This window comes from Anthonomus grandis, chromosome 6 (genome assembly GCF_022605725.1).
Source record: "Anthonomus grandis grandis chromosome 6, icAntGran1.3, whole genome shotgun sequence".
Taxonomy (NCBI): Eukaryota; Metazoa; Arthropoda; class Insecta; order Coleoptera; family Curculionidae; genus Anthonomus; species Anthonomus grandis.
Window position 1 is genome coordinate 25887077 of NC_065551.1, and position 13118 is coordinate 25900194.

A 13118-nucleotide genomic window follows, 5' to 3' on the forward strand; every position below is an offset into this window, starting at 1 on the left:
AAATGGACACTAACAAAGAAATTCAGAAAAATTATATCAAAATATGAAATAGTTAGATATGCCTTTAAATAGAAGTGCATTGAAACAGATTATTTCTACCATTATATTGTAGCATGAATTTTCAAATTTAATTTCAAAACTTTTTTTTAATCAAAAAACAAAAGATATGAAATATATTTTTTTTAAAAACTTAATACAAAATATACTTAGAAAAGTAAGTAATATTTTACACACAAAAATAAATCTGTGCAAAATTATAATAAATCTAAAACGAAGTACAAAAGAAGATATTTTAATCTATTTCATTTAGGAAAATAAATTAATAACTAAAAGTACACAGATCACTAGACAAACTATATATCAATATTCCACCCATTTATTAATAGCAACTTTATTGTTTTAAGAAAAAACTGTACAACAAACCCTTAACCTTATCGGGCAAGTTAAAAGCACGGTTTAACATTTGAATAGCAACAAATCAAAAAGCTTTTTGAAAAGATGTCATAGTATAATAAGTTTGTCTTAATTTCTAGTTTTATGGGAATATTGACCAGAAACAAAGAGATCCTTTAAGTAAGATGGCTTTTCGGTGCTTATAATTCTATAAATAGATAAAAGTATATGATATTTATATCATTAGATATACATAAAATTCCATTATCCTTTAAGAATGGAATGTTAAAAGAAAAACGTAAACAACAGTTCTGAGTTTTTTTATCGAATTATAATATGCCGTCACAAGGAAGGCCTCGTAAACAATATCTCCATTATCAAAAAAAAATAATTATGTGTTATATAAAAAGTAGTTATTTTAAGATACCATGAGTATTTTCAGAAAATAAATATAATTTATTTACTGATAACCCTGTCTAAGTTTCCTTTTAATTTGCCATTCAAAAGAAAGTCGAAAATAAAAAATTATATCAACATTTTTTACCTCTCGGACTATTAAAAATTTAGCAATTCAATTTTTGTTTATTCCAATTTACATAAATCAAAATTTTGTACTCTTTAATTTAAGATTAAGGGCATTTTCACGAATCTTGTTTAAGTTTTCGTAGAGTATTAATTCGTAGAAATTAACTTAAGTATGAAAAATGACATCCAAAGTTGTGAATCGTCAGCGTATTTTACTAATTTAGAAGAGATAGCTTTATATATATCGATAACATATTGGTAAGAAAGTGCAATTAAAAGTAAACTTTATCAATCTTGTTTGCAATACAATAAAAATACTTTACTTATGAGGGCACCTTTGTATTCTTTTCTTTTATATTATTTATAGTCTTGGAAGTATTGATTTAATAAATTGGAAAAATAAAAAAATATTAAATAATAATAAAAACATTTTACTAAACATGGTAGGTTCTACTATTGCATTTTTATTTACTTTTATTTTTAATTTACTATTTTAATTATTTGGTTTATTTTGTAAAAACAAGAATATATATAAAGAACTGTGTAATTACATGTTTTCTATGTTCAGCTGGTTCATATATACATTTTATTTTAAATAAGAAGTCATTCAAAAACCTGTAAGCCGCACTATTTTTTTTTTCCAAAAAAAAAACACTTAAATAAATTGGTATATAAATAATAAATATAATTCTAATGAACCTTCTTTTGATTTATGCACAGTTGAAGATGTAAGTAAAGCACTTAATAGCATAAAGACTAATGCTTGTGGTACTGAAGGTATTACGGTAAATAGGCTTAGTTAAATTAAGTTCGTTTATTGATCTTACCTCACAAATATTATACATTTCTGTATTATACATATTTTTTTTCTGATTCTTGGAAAATCACCAATTATATTATGCCCTTACCAAACTAAATAATACTTTCAAGAGAATAGGAAAATGAACTTATTTACGTATTTAGAGAAGATATGAACTTAAACCTTTACCTTTTTCGATACATTTATTTCAATGTATATCCAATAACTTGTAAATATAATAACGAGAACCTAGAAGCTTAGAGGTTGATTAATCGAAGTATTGATTGAATGATAGTATTACATTTAATGAATATATTGTTGACCTGAAATAGAAATTAGCCTTATCTATCTAACAAACTCGCCTTTTAAAACTGTTTATTGTTTTAAAAGAAATCGTGAGATTTGCAGAGTTAAAAAACATTGCAAGTTAAATATGAATATTTTTTTAAATGAATATTTTATTATTACGATTAACTAAGTTGAAACTGAGCCTGCATTTAATATAGAATATTTTAGAATAAAAACTAATCATTATATCAAGTGGAAAACTATTATCAAAAGCTATATATGCTTAATTATGTTTAGTTCAGCAAGAAGCTTTCTTATAAAGGGATAAATTAAAGAGGTGATAAAAAGAAAAAATTATAAAAAAAGGAAATTTATATATATGTGGGGAGTTTAATGAGTATTGGATGACATTGTCCATAACGGTAAGTTTGTAGTAGATTTCAAATTAAAGGTTATTGCTATTTCTTGAAACAAGCACATAAAGGAAATAGAGCCTTTTATCTCTTTCTTCCTCCATTGTAAACTACATATTGGCGTTAAAGAGTTGTTATAAATGAGGAAATCCTCAAATTCTATATTATTTTCATAACATTCATTTCACATCATAAAAAAACACAAAACTTTTATATAGTGTAAGAAAAGCTCTAACTACGAAAGAGGTAAGACTTCATGGTAGTCCACTAACCTGTCTAAAAAATCTGTTGTTAAAAACGATTGATTAGATTAAGGCAATCACCACTTCAAATGCAGCAATCATTACGATAGGTATTGTTGGCCTAACCTACGTTTTTATTTGTTGTTAGTTAAAATGTGATCTTCGTAGATGTACGTCTAGGTAAAAGTCTTAAATTTCATAACTGTTCTTTCTGTAAACATGTTTCATTAATTTTTTAGGTCTGATGATGCTCTAATAGGAGCGAAACATGTGTTAATAACGAAAATTATATATACTTAATGATACCGTGACTTTGTATTTTTACCTTTGTTTAGTTAGGTGAACAGCACTTAGAGGAATGAAGGGTGCTCTCTGGAGTTCCTCAGAAGTGAATTTTGAGACCGCTCCTTTTCATTAAATATAATGCTCATGTTTTAAGATCCCCTGTATTTTGCAAAGCTCAGATATTTAAATCTTTTATTGCCACTTTAATATTAAGGAATATAACTATAGATTTGATAATGCTAATAGGGATCTTGAAATAATAATGAATATTTGACAAAAACATCCTATAAAACTTAACTCTGATAAAGTCTAAACTTATGTTATTTGGTCAAAAGGAGAGTTGATATATATTCTTCATTATTAACAATATACAGATACATTAAAACAACTTTATAGTAGCCGTCGGATTTTAACTTGTAATTTAAAAAAAATATCAGAAGCACTTGCTATATCTCAATTTAATTATGCAAATTTTATTTACGGGCTTTATCTTAAGCAATCCGATAGGCTTATATTACAAAAAACTACAAAGTGTGTGTTGCCCTTTAATATTTAACCTTAGAAAATTTGATAGGATCTCTCAGGTTAATAAAATTCATTGGCTAAACATGTTAAACATAATACTTCTGCATCCTGATACTTTTTTTCATGTTATTAATAAGATGTTAAAAAATAATAGGCTTATATAAATTAATAGGGCATAATAAAAATATTGAAAATAATAATTTTGTTATGCTCAAAACTTAGGCCACATTACCAATACTTAATACTGGATAGGAAGTAAATAAAAATATTGTAAAAATGGCCATGCAATGCACCCAAAATATATTTAAAACCTATTATAAATAAAATTTTGATATATAATTCATATTATATTTATTTTATTTCTTTGTTAATTTTAATGCAGTGTTAGCTTGAATATATTAATAAATGTTTAAGCAGTTTGACAGATTTTTTGTTAAAATTTAATTTATTTCATGTTTAAATTAAGATATGCCAAGTAATATTTACCTTTTGGTAAACATACTAAATTTCATAACAAAAACTTTACTTAATACAAACTTTACTTATTTCGAAACTGGAAACTAAAAAAAAAATCCACACAGATATAATAAACTCCTTAAAACTTCCAATACTAAAACTCCCAGCGAATAGTTTTTATGGACCACTTTCGGCACACAAATACCCGGAACGGTGTTCGCCAAACCACCGGGAGAAATTTTATTCCGTAATATCTCGTTTTGGTACACCAAAACCGCGTCATAACTTTAAAGTGATTGTGGCCAAAAAACTGTGCTTTCCGGCGCTTCAGATTTATGTTCAAATAAATCTTAGATTTATTGGCCATTAAAACTATAAAAACAATGTGCATCCAGTGGAATACCAGTACAGTTAGGAGCTGTTGTTGTTTTTACTCTTTTGCATTGTATTGAACTATTATAATCGTAAAGGGATTGAGAATTTATGAAACGTTATTAATCTTGTACTTATTAGGTGAGGTATCAATTAGATTTAACCACTTTATGCTTATTAATTTTGACTCTAGCTAGATTTTGATCTAGGAACTTTCAACACTAAAAATATAGATAAATGCAAGTTACATACATATAAGTTATGCATTATTGAGAAATTTTTTTATTTAATGCCTTCGACTTTTTTCATTTTAAATATATTGGAACTAAATAGTTGGCTTTAAAATTTAAGGATACCACAAGTTACACATTTTTGCCATTAAAATGGTAATAAAAACTCCCATTTGCTCCGCCTTTTGCGAGAATGTGTAGAATTGTACTTTTTTATTACTTGAGATAAGAATGTAACCATTAAAGTTTCATAGAACTTTTAATCCACCATTACGTAATAGTTTGCACACACACATTTACAAAAGGTTAAAGTTTTAAATTAAGAAGATTCTATGTTATTTATATAAGAAGATATTTTTTATGATTCTTTGATATATATCTTTATATAAAAATAAAATACATGAAGTAAAACAGCTAACAAAATTTTACATATTTATCTTCTTTGTGTGTACAGTTGCCCCTTAAAACGTTAATTTGTTTGATAGTGGGCACTCGGTGAACAATTTGATGGGCCACGACAAAGCTGGGAAGGATTTATATAGACAATTTTAATGGCAAATGTTGTCAGCCACCCGTTTTAGAATATTTATTGGTGATAACAGTGTAATAAATGGTCTAGTTTTTTAAGCAGAAATGCCGCCATTTGTCCGTGTGATGGATAAATGACTTTTTTATTTCCATTAAAACAGGTTGCTGTTATATAGTTATAAAATTCCGGAAAAGAACTGGCTCCCAAATTTTATATTAATAGCATATGACAAATATCGCTTGTATATTTTGATATAATTTTCTTTAATCAATTGAAATTTTTATGTCGAAAAATAATTCTGCATGCATGAAATCTCCGTTATAATTTTTATAAAAATATCCACAGAAATAAGAGTTTTATCAAATTTTTTTTTTTTAAACCTTGTACCTTTAAATCTAAGTTGTTATATATACCAACAAAACGGCAGATTACACTCTGTTTATGTAAAAAGTATTTTAATAAATGATTTATAACATCACAAACTGTTGTTAATATTTCATGTACGTCGTAACGTAATCAAGTTGCATCAAAAAGCTACACTTAAATGTTGGAAAATTGAAATTGATCATAATGTTAAAAGCAAAAACCTTAAGGACGTACTGAAAATAAATTAATATGATGTTAAGCTTTTCTACTATGATAGAGAGTAATATCTACTGGTATCTATACTTAGTAAGAAAATACTTAAATAATTTTTTATTCTAGATGTTTAGAAAGAACTAGGTGTTTTTAATCTTAGAATTTTAGGGATAATAGAAATTCTAATACCAAAATAAATTGCATGTTTACAAAATACACGCCCTACTAAAATTAAATTTCAGGAATTAGGTTAAGTAAATTAAGGGCAAAATTAAATTTTATAAAAAATAAATTGCATATTAACGAGCTATTTTTGACATTTCCCTAACTAACATTGTGACTCCTAATAACTCGATCTTTGCTAAGATTTTGACTATAAAATCGAATTTATTTTTAAACCTAAAAATCTGGATGCGGTCTATGCACTTGTCATTGGAGTTTTAAAAACCAATTTTTGTCGTTTTAGGGTATATCAGATATACACTGGTGGCCAAAAGTAGATTAACAAATTCTATTTTTATGGATATATTTTATCTGAAGCAAAGGAAAAACCGGTTGAGCTTACTCGTGTTCAGGAATGTAAACAACATAGTTTGAAGAAACAAATTCCATAGATTTTTATTTCTTGCACTTTTTCCCAATATTTTTTTTATCAAATTCCAATAATTTTGTTTGACTGCCAGGTGGCCAAAATTGGATTGACAAACAACATATTTATTCAGTCTCTGAGTTTTATGCGTTGGTTTCTATTGATTTGACTTTCCTTACTATTAGTTTTGAAAAATATTCACAATGCCACGTGGTATAAATTTATCGATCGATATTAAGATGCGAATAATCAACGATTACCGGAAAGGAGTTAAACAGGCGGATATTGCTTGAAAATTTTCTCTTGTGAGGGCAACAGTAGGTCAAATAATAAAAAAATTTAATCTCCGTTGAAGTGTTGTTCGTCTAAAAAAAACTGGCCGACCAAAGAAGACCACTAGTCGTGTTGACAAATTAATTTTGAAAAAAGCAAAACTTGACCCATTCGCAACTTCAAAAGTTGCGAATGGGTCATGTTCAAATCAAGCTGCATTTGGAAGAAGAAGGTGTGGGTTCAGTACTAGTTGTCTAACCATTAGAAGGAGACTTTAATATAGTGATTTAAAAATAAGACGCCCTGCAAAGAAACCACTGCTAAGTTTAAACGTACGGGCGCGATTGAGCTTTGCTCGAGAATATAGTCACTGGACAGCCTCCGAATGGAAAAAGGTTATTTTTAGTGATTAATCAAAGTTCAATTTGATTAATTCGGATGGCAAAATTGTTTAGTTTTTTTAATTTTTTTTTATAAAATTGGGTATTACGAATAAATAGTTTAAATATAATTAAACATTACAAATAGGCTCCATTGTTTTTTAATCAGGTAGTGTTCCACCTAATTTATCATTTCCTAAACCGTGAGATAAACAGATTTGAATAATAAATAGTTGTCAATCTACTTTTGGCCACTAGTGTTTAACTAGCCACTAAGTTTCTAATAAACTACTATTCTTTTCATAAACTTATTTCTCACTTAAAATGCAGTTCTATTCACAAATTTACATATTTTTCTTATTTACAAAACTCTGCATAAAAATCACAGACGCTATTGTAAAAGTTTGTAGTAGTACGCAAACTAATAAATCCCGTATATCCAAATTATAACATGGCAGTTCATAACCAAAATTCAAAAAAATTACATTAAGTTTATCACCCTGTATTTTAATTATCTTTGACTTTCGGACTGATGAAGAAAATTTAACTTAACTTTATTCTTTTTTTAAAAAGAACCTGCTCTTAAATTATTTACTATTATTTATTGGATACCCTATATTAGACCAAATAAATTTTTCTAATTTAAAAATTTGTTTTTTTAGACAATTGATAAAAGGAAGAAATATGATAACACTCAATAAATAAATTACAAAATATGATTATTCCTTTAATAGGTTTCTTATATTTATCAAAAAAAAAAAATATTGCTTTCTTAATCCAGTTTTTAATAAATTTTTTCTTCTCTTATCATGTTTTTCATATCATCGTTTACTAATTAACAAAACAAATAAGGGCTTTAATTAGCATAAGTTTTTAGTTTAAAGCTAAACATTTAAAACATGCAAATTAAAAAAAAAAGAGCATTAAATAAGAAAAAAATTATTAGTATAATTTAAACAAGACATATTTGTATATTTCGGTATAAGAAAAATTAAATCACTTCAAATTACGAACATTAAATTTATATTTAAATCTGCAAATTTCTGATGGTTAAATGAAATGTAATAAAAATTTTAATTAGAAGAAACTTATTTTCACTTAAATCCATTTAATATGTTTTTTAAAATATGAAAATCTCTTTTTTTATTTAATTTAATTTGCTTAGATATGAATAATTTCCTTTAACGGGTTTTAAAATGTGTAGATTTTTATTAGGATATTTTTATCTAATTAAAGCTTGTTTGATATCATTTTTCTAAATCTATTCATTTATATTTCATTAACCGGCAATATTTTTGAATTCCAATAATTAACAGAATTTTATTAAACAGTATAAAATATGTATTCAGTATATGAATCATAATCACTAACCAATTTGTTGAACCAATCTTCTCCATTTTATAAATTATAACTTATTACATATTTCTAGGGTTTCATCAGGAGGGTTTAAACATTAAACAGAGACAAACGATCCTAACTTTTCCCTTATATTTTATTAGTAAAATGTGAATATTTTTCAATATTTTAAAAATTATTTTTAAAATACAGGGTACAGAATTATTAAAATAGTTAAATTAACTAAAATATAATAATAGAAAGGTCCTTTGTGCTATCCTAAGGTTTGGCTAAGCCACGTGTTCAGTTATTTTTAACGAGGGTTACAGGTACAGGTTACAGGACTAATACTTAAATTATTTAATAATTTGTCTTTAAAAAAAAAAAATTTTTTTGGAAATTTTTTTTTTATTTTTTTTCATTTATTTTCATTTCAATTTTGGGAGCAGAAAATATTATTGTTATTGTATAATTTAACGAAACTCTGGAACGCAACGCACTTATGCCAGGAATACACTTTTATGTCAGGACAACCCTCTTTAACATCAGAGTTTAACTTCTACCTTACTCGCGTTGACTGGAATTTAGTTTTTTCTAACACAAACAATTAATTAATTAATAAAACAAAAGCACAATATTAAAAAGAAACGCGATATTAAACTAAGCGTAAGTAGAACTACCAATAAACTTAATTAGCCAATTTAAATAATAAAATAGAGAAAAGCAGTTCAAATGCTATGAGAATAATTAGCGCATTTAGATTTTTATAAAAAAAAGTAAAAAACAATATTTTCTTGAATGATAAAAATAGCTATTCATAAAAATGATTTATGTAACTTCTTTAATAAATGTCAATAAAAGCAATGTTTTACTATGGTTTAAAATCCCCTAATTAACTGGCTTTCCTGCCCTAATCTCTACGAAATAGTTGGAAAACTCGTCCTTGAAGAATTGCCTGGATTATTCTCAAGGCACAACAAAACGTCATGTTTGCAGATGACAATAAGCCCATTCATCTGAAGTTATTGTCTTGAAATCCTGCGAGCCTTATCAGTATTCTGCAAGCAAGTTCGCTTGAGTCGGCGCCACACGAAAATAGATTTCTCATGTTTTGAGACTTATTTAGTTTTCGGATTGTGCTACGGGACATTAGGGAGTATTATGTTGTTATATGTATATATGACATAAGTGCGTTATAAGTAATGGATGGGGTTAGATATAAGCAGCTAATAATTTATATTCAAATAAAACATTATTGTGAGAATATTAAAATTAGAAACGTCCGTTTGGCGCCTCTCTAATATTCAATTTTTATTTATTCTGAGAGATACAAAACCTCAGCCTCAAGAGATTTAAATATTACCGAAATGTTTTTGCCGGTCTCAAGATAAAAATTACACATTTTTCTGCCCCGGAAAAATGGAATATTTTATATTAACGGCTTTTCTGGCTTTCTTATTATTTGCAAGCTTAGGGTGAATTGAGCGAAATGTAAGAAATTGATATAGGATCTCGAGACCGTTGGCAAATTAAATTAGGGTTTTTTTTGTGTTCCTTATTTTGGGGGATTTGAGTAATGCAATTAGTATAAAATTCGTTAAAAGAAGTAGGGCAATCTAGATTTCTTGAAGGATCATTATTTGTAAAATTGTTAAAGAATGAAAAAATTTATTTGTATAATTGAGAGCGCAAGTTATATCTTAAAAAATGTTATTTTTCTTTTATTCTCTTCTTTCGGTTCCACATTTATTTTTTTAGGAAAATACTCATTAATCAAAAAAGAAAATTATATATCAGTAGCTGCTACTTTTTTATATAAGCAGCAACGACACAATACTTACGAGGTGTGTCATCAAAGTAACCAAATTTTCAGAAAAATTGACCCGCTTTCCATATATATCCAACATACCACCGATCTTTAATCATATTATATTATTTGCACTTGTGCAAATTACTGAAAATGAAATAGTTTTTTTATCTTTCATAATTATTTATATCTTTATATTTTTCGATAAAATTATTTTGTTACTAAAGGTCAAACGCTATTAAATAACTAAAAATATTTTTTAGTTGAAAAAAATACTATTTTAAAATTTTTACAATTTAGCATTTAAAAATGTAATGTTCATAAAATTTTATTTAGAAAAATGTGCATAATCTAAATTGACTCCATTGCCACTTTGGTATTTGCATGAATTCAACGGATTATAATGTAATAAAAACCAACGATCCACTGATTATTGTTTTATTACTCACATATTTAAAACTCATTTGCTAAATTTAATAGTAAGATCCGATTTAAAATTGAACGTTTATATACCAGTAAAAAATAACAATAACCCTTATTTTTATTTCGTACCCAAGTAAAACTCTTGTAATCGCAACATCTGTTTTATATCGCCTTTTTCCGTTTCATGACTCGTTGCATAACACAACTTCATGCTTTGTTCAGATGTTGTTCTATGTCACGAGCACACTTCTTGAATTTTCCGTTGCCTGAATGAACGAGCTGGAGCTGTTTGGAGAAGGTTAAATGATAAAAATCGAATGCTTGCATGCCTGGCACATACAGGTGACCTATTTTTAAGACACCTTAAGAATATTTTAAAATTTTTGAAGAGCTTAGCTCAACCATTTTATTTTGGGAAAAATATGATATATAGTTGTAAAGATTTTTAAATATTGGGTCCGAATCTTATTAATTCTTATATTTTAGTACTTAAAGTCTAGTTCTTTTGAATTCAGATTTAGAATATTATATCCACGAAATTTAAAAGATATTAAAAAAGTCTACACAAATGATGGTTTAGTAGATAATTTGGTGGGCTTATAATTTTAAAAACAATGAAACAATACATTCATAAATAAATGACCTATACCTGGAACTTACTGTGCTATAAAAATATAAATGTATAATTACCAAAGAATTTATTAACACGTTCGCTACCGCGCGTAAAACGTTAAACTTTCCTCGTGGACCAATTGGTTATTTATATACTAGGTAAAAATGTATGTACTTTTATTAATATATAGAGTGAAAATATTATATAGATATGTATTTTTCCTTTACTTTTAACCGTCCAGTAACCTGGACGTCGGTATGTTTTTATACCTTTCATAAAATGTACCGCTGTCTTGTTAACTGGACACAAAGAAAAACAACTTTTTTTAAGACAAAATATTTATTAACAAAGTTATAAAAGTAAATGTAATAAAGAAAACACATTATTACTACTCATGCTTTATTTTAAAGCATGGATAAACACATAAGCCAGGTTTTTCCGGACAAATTGCAAATTGATAACGAGTTTGCTTTCGAATTTTCTGTGAAGAGCAAACTCGACATCTTTTCATTGCCGTTTTTGTTTTTTCGGTTGATGGTACCGGTTCTAAATAATGCTGCACCAAGGGCATCTGTGCCGTATTATTAAATCCCGGCAAACTTATTGCGTTTAGGCCCAATAAGTCTTTTAATAAAATTGATCGTTAAAACTAAGAAAGTTTTCCACACAAAAATTAATAGCTTAAATAAGATTTTTAAAAGATATATTTGAGGCAATTAAGTGTCTAAAGTTTTATAACATTTCTTTAGTAATAACTATGGAAATATTAGTAAAAAAAGTTGTCCTGACCCCTAATCAGATTATATTTTTTTTGCTTCACATTGTGATTTGATATATATTAACTAAACTCAAATAAATTATTACCAAAAAAATTTGTTCAAGAAATACAATACAAATTATTTAATGAAAAATATAAGCTGAACTATATATTAAGTTAAGAAAACATTACTCAGAAAATCCGTCGCCTTCTAGATATACATCACGTGGCTGTTTTTATAAAATTATTTTATTTTAAGTATCCCCATTTACATCTACTTTCTATCATAATTTAATATCAATTTTTTCTGAAATATTAAAAACAAGAAAGACTTCTAATTAAAAAAGGTAAAATTTTAATTTGATGTATATAGTTTTGTTAAGTTATAAAGATATTATATATGCGACAGTGCCAAATAATAAAAATTTTATAAATTTGCTGCACTATCTTTAAAAAAAAAATTGGTTATTTTTTAAGCAGTACTACATGTCTGAAACTATGAAAAATTATGATTAAAAAAAAATACCAAAAATATTACTGTAAACTCTACAGTACTTTTCTGATTCATAAGACCTAATGAGATTTAAGCATTATATATTTTCCAATTTTTAGGTAAAGGAACAAACGTGTGTATATAAATATAAAAAAAAATTAAATTCATGAAATTAATTTATGTAAAAAATTAAAAAAAATTTAAGTGAAAATTAAATAAATATTGTTTTTTTTTATGTGAATAATTAAAAAAAATATATGAAACATGAATGTAAATGAAAAAAAATTAATGAAATTACAATTTAAAAAAAAACGATTTAGTCAAAAAAACTTTCTATTATATTCACAAGACAAGTTATCAAATTCACAGTTTTTTTCATTTTTATATTTTTGAATTTTCTCGAGAATACCCAATAAACTTCCTTTTAGCATCTAGTTAAATAAATGATCAAACAGCATTACCATAACCACATAAGGAAAATGTAAAATTTAACTTAAAAATAGAGAGATAATAAGGAGGAGAAAAAAGGAGGTCCTGTCTTGAAGTTCATCCCATAGAGTCACAATAAATTATCTCAAATTAAAGTATAGCGATAAAAATAAAAATTAAAGACTTTTTTATTTTTATTAAATAATAAAAATAATCTTAAAAATAAATTTTCGGAAAAGTTAACACTACTGAAGATCTTAACTTAAAACTTAATTAAATAGAGATAAAAGTGTCCACTAACAGGGCTCTCTAGCTAATCAAACAAAACTAAGTAAGACGTGTACGATATATATAAGGCCAAAAGTCAGTCCTGTTGTCAAAAC

General features: G+C 26.3%; 1 protein-coding gene across 1 annotated transcript in view; it reads left to right on the forward strand.

The window, feature by feature from the left end:
- Positions 1-13118, forward strand: part of LOC126737025 (Ig-like and fibronectin type-III domain-containing protein 1) — a 149917-nt gene that overhangs the window by 93304 nt on the left and 43495 nt on the right. The gene's annotated exons all lie outside the window — the stretch shown is intronic.